This window comes from Scyliorhinus torazame, unplaced genomic scaffold (assembly GCF_047496885.1).
Source record: "Scyliorhinus torazame isolate Kashiwa2021f unplaced genomic scaffold, sScyTor2.1 scaffold_1398, whole genome shotgun sequence".
Classification (NCBI taxonomy): Eukaryota; Metazoa; Chordata; class Chondrichthyes; order Carcharhiniformes; family Scyliorhinidae; genus Scyliorhinus; species Scyliorhinus torazame.
This window is the reverse complement of record NW_027309125.1, coordinates 1-4,571: the sequence shown is the minus strand read 5'-3', so window position 1 is coordinate 4,571 and position 4,571 is coordinate 1. Positions and strand designations below refer to the sequence as shown.

Genomic DNA, 4,571 nt, shown 5'->3' with positions numbered 1-4,571 from the left:
CCACCCCCCCTATTCTGAGACTCCGCCCCTTTCAAGAGACCACACCCCTAAAGAGGCCCCGCCCCTTCTGCTAACCACGCCCCCTCCTCCGAGACCACGCCCCTGGCCCTATACCCCGCCCACTCTCTGCAGACCCCGCCTCCTCCGCCGGTCCCGCCCCCTCTCCAAAGACCCCTCCCACCACCCAGACACCTCCCGTCCCCTGTCAACTTGGAGTGAAACTTTTCTCCTCTGGGGGTTCGGGCAAAACTTTCCGAGAAGAGAAACCGCGGCGAAAGCTGCAGAGACGCTGCGTTTAAAACCCTGCAAAGCGGCTCCGCACAGAGAGGGAGAGAGGGAGCCTGTCCCTGTTTCTCTCTGTCTCCCTGCACTCCCCTGTCTCTCTGTCTGTCTGCCGGCCCCCGGCTCTCTCACACCCACAGCAATCCAACCCGGGACAGAGCGGCGGCGGCGGCACCCACCGCCTTTCAGTCTGACCGCCGCCCCCGCACCCAGGCTGCATTCACCCTGCACAAGGCGGCACTTTTTGCTGCTACTTCCAGTTCGCACACTTTCATTCCGCAACATCCACATTGATGCTGCCCCGGCCAGAGTGCAAGGGGGTGAATCTGAACCTGCTCCCCGGGAAAGAGCGCTCTCCCCCGGCCAGAGTGCAAGGGGGTGAATCTGAACCTGCTCCCCGGGAAAGAGCGCTCTCCCCCGGCCAGAGTGCAAGGGAGTGAATCTGAACCTGCTCCCCGGGAAAGAGCGCTCTCCCCCGGCCAGAGTGCAAGGGGGTGAATCTGAACTTCCTCCCCGGGAAAGGTGCACCTTCCCTAAGGGAGTGAATCTGAACCTGCTCCCCGGGAAAGAGCGCTCTCCCCCGGCCAGAGTGCAAGGGAGTGAATCTGAACCGGCTCCCCGGGAAAGAGCGCTCTCCCCCGGCCTTCCCTAAGGGAGTGAATCTGAACCTGCTCCCCGGGAAAGAGCGCTCTCCCCCGGCCTTCCCTAAGGGAGTGAATCTGAACCGGCTCCCCGGGAAAGAGCGCTCTCCCCCGGCCTTCCCTAAGGGAGTGAATCTGAACCGGCTCCCCGGGAAAGAGCGCTCTCCCCCGGCCTTCCCTAAGGGAGTGAATCTGAACCGGCTCCCCGGGAAAGAGCGCTCTCCCCCGGCCTTCCCTAAGGGAGTGAATCTGAACCTGCTCCCCGGGAAAGGTGCACCTTCCCTAAGGGAGTGAATCTGAACCGGCTCCCCGGGAAAGGTGCACCCTCGGAACCGGTCTGCTCCCCTTGCCGCGGGGTCCGGGAGCGATGGGCAGCGGGTTGCTGTCCGAGCCCATCCAGGAAGCTCCCAGAGGCGGCCTGCCCGTCAAATCGGCCCGGGGGGCGGATATTAAGCCCGCCCACACTCATTCAAGCCCAGGGCAGCCGCCAAGTGCGAGTGACAAGTCATAAACCAACTTTCCAATTGCCACTGGTTTATGACTTGCCCGCGCTCACAGCGCCACCACCGCTCAGTGTGTGTGTGGGTGTGAGGGATCTCTCAGCCAGTGCTGACTCTCTCTCTGCTGGGTTCACATTGTCAGTGTGTGTGTGGGTGAGGGATCTCTCAGCAAGTGCTGACCCTCTCTCTCCTGGCTTCACATTGTCAGTGTGTGTGTGGGTGTGAGGGATCTCTCAGCCAGTGCTGACTCTCTCTCTGCTGGGTTCACATTGTCAGTGTGTGTGTGGGTGAGGGATCTCTCAGCAAGTGCTGACCCTCTCTCTCCTGGCTTCACATTGTCAGTGTGTGTGTGGGTGTGAGGGATCTCTCAGCCAGTGCTGACTCTCTCTCTGCTGGGTTCACATTGTCAGTGTGTGTGTGGGTGAGGGATCTCTCAGCAAGTGCTGACCCTCTCTCTCCTGGCTTCACATTGTCAGTGTGTGTGTGGGTGTGAGGGATCTCTCAGCCAGTGCTGACTCTCTCTCTGCTGGGTTCACATTGTCAGTGTGTGTGTGAGGGATCTCTCAGCAAGTGCTGACTCGTCCCTCTCCTGGCTTCACATTGTCAGTGTGTGTGTGGGTGTGAGGGATCTCTCAGCAAGTGCTGACCCTCTCTCTGCTGGGTTCACATTGTCAGTGTGTGTGTGGGTGAGGGATCTCTCAGCAAGTGCTGACCCTCTCTCTCTCCTGGTGACCTCAATCCCTGTGCCAACAAAAGAGCCAACACGCCGTCACGCCTTCTCCACGACCCTCTCAACCTGGGTGCCAACTTTCAGGGATCCACGTACACCGAGGAGGACACCGGTAGATCTCTCTGCTCACCCGCACCGCCCGCAATCTTAGCTGATGAGCCCAGTGACTCTGTCTTCCTGTTATTCCTTCCAAAATGAATCAGCTCACCCTTGAGACTCCCATTTGCCACCTCCCAGCCCAGCTCTGCAGCTTCCCTGTGTGTGACTTGTAACACGAGATTCACTCCACCGACACTCGAGTGTCGCCTGCAAATTGACTCGCCCACCCTTCTACGGGGGGGGGCATAGCCTCAAAACGAGGGGAAGTAGATTTAGGACTGAGCGAGTTTAGGAGGAACCCGCTCGCCCAAAGGGTTGTGAATCTGTGGGACTCCTGGGTGAAATGTTTTTCAGATCAAGACGGATCGTCTTTTTGGGGAGGATTAAGGGTTGTGGTGTTTGGGCTGGAAAGTGGAGCCGAGTCCACAAAAGATCTCCTTGAATGGAGGGGCCAGGTGGCCTACTCCTGCTCCTGGTTCTGACCAGACCACTGATTGCGATGCCTCTTAATGCACGACTTAACTCGTTACTTCACCCCCCCCCCCCCCCGTTTCCCCACCCCCTCTTTCTGGGTTCCAGGTGCCGGGATTCCGAGGCGTCCTCGCTTGCCCGGGCGGGCGCCTCTGCCGCCGTGACGACGGCCGGCCGCCGCTCCCCGAGGCCCGGACGCCGAGAGCCCCCGGGACGGGCCCGGCCTCCTCCTCCTCCTCCTCCGCCGCCCCTCCTCCTCCTCCTGCGGGAGGGGGCGGCCAGGGCGGCCAGCCTGGAGGCCGGATCCAGGTGGGCATCCGTGTGCGGGAGAGCGCCGAGTGCGCGGAGATGGAGGAACGGGAGGCAGAAGGGGCGGCCGACGGCCTGGCCAACGTGACCGCGATTCACAGGTAAACCAGGCGACAGGGCGGAGGGTCGGGACCGCGACAAGGGCAGAGAGCACTGGGTGGCACATCAGGAGGAGCTGAGCGGTGAAAGATTCTGTCTGTCCCTCTCCTCAGGTGCCACATACGGAACCCACACACGTGCAGCAGCTTGGAACTGTGCCTCGAGCTCTGGGAATATGCCGGGTGTTCCCAACATTCCGTCCCGTCACTTCTACAGCGTCTGGAAAAGATGATCAGAGCGGGGAATGTACAACTGAAGATTGCTGGCAAAACCTGTACGACCGTCAGCATCAGGTACAGAGTAAAGCTCCGTCCGCACTGTCCCCATCAAACACTGCCGGGGCAGGTACAGCACGGGGTTAGATACAGAGTAAAGCTCCGTCCACACTGTCCCCATCAAACACTGCCGGGACAGGTACAGCACGGGGTTAGACACAGAGTAAAGCTCCCTCGACACTGTCCCCATCAAACACTCCCAGGACAGGTACAGCACGGGGTCAGACACAGAGCGAGTGTGAAGGCGAGCTGAGGTTTGACCCTCTTTGGACACCTGGAACGTGTATTGAGCCACTGATGACGTTGCCTGTTTTGACCTGCTAACGTGCCTCTTCTCTGTCACCTCTCTCCTCCCCCCCCCTCAGGTCATCGAGCGGATCGAGCCCGCCGCCCGCCGCGTCGACTGCGGGGTCCGTGGTGGCGGCGGCCGTCTGCGGCTCGCTGGGGGCGGCCGTGGCCGCCTGCGGCTGGCTGGGGGTGGCCGCCTACCGCAAGCTGCGCGGGGGTCGGGGTCGGGTGCACGCAAACAGCCGGCGGGCGGCCTGAAGCGCTGCCCGACCCCCACCCCGGGAGACGGAGGGACCGTCAGTAACGACAGGAGACGAGTGGAGAGTGAAAGCGTGGCTGGAATGAGCTTGAAGATACCTGCTGGCAGCACTGGAAGCAGCGCCTGCCCCCCCCCCACACACACACACACACACACACTTTTGCTTCATATGCCTCCTGCCTGGCCAAATGGCGAATGCTGCCAAGTGGACAGGAGCCTGAATTGGAGGCCATTTCCATTCCGAGTTGTACACTTTGACTTGAATTGGCAGCAGCACTTTGCGACGACTGGAAGTCAGCAGAAATTGAAGTTTCAAACTTGCCAGGTGAGGGTGCCAGGACGTGAGTCAGTCAGGACGCTGGGCTATTAAACTGACCGTTTTCATCGGATGCAAACTGTTTGATGAGAAATTCCAATCCGAGGATTGGAGTGAAAAGCCTGTGTGTGTGTGTGTGAACAATACAAGATGTCCAATCTGAAGTGAAACTTTGCAGTGAGCTTTGTTTTTGTGGCCCAGCCAGGAATCTTCTCTCCAAATGGAGGCAGAAATGAAGTGGTGTTTAACTGGTGATTTCTTGCTGCTTTTTGACTCATTCTTGTGGAAAGCCTCCCTAAGGC

General features: G+C 59.9%; 1 long non-coding RNA gene across 1 annotated transcript; it reads left to right on the top strand.

The window, feature by feature from the left end:
• The first annotated feature begins 2,808 nt into the window (after positions 1 to 2,808).
• On the top strand, positions 2,809 to 4,522 carry LOC140407264 (uncharacterized). The gene is made up of 3 exons (XR_011939568.1): positions 2,809 to 3,133; positions 3,245 to 3,424; positions 3,772 to 4,522. It is a non-coding gene; the product is annotated as an uncharacterized lncRNA (long non-coding RNA).
• The last annotated feature ends 49 nt before the right edge of the window (positions 4,523 to 4,571 follow it).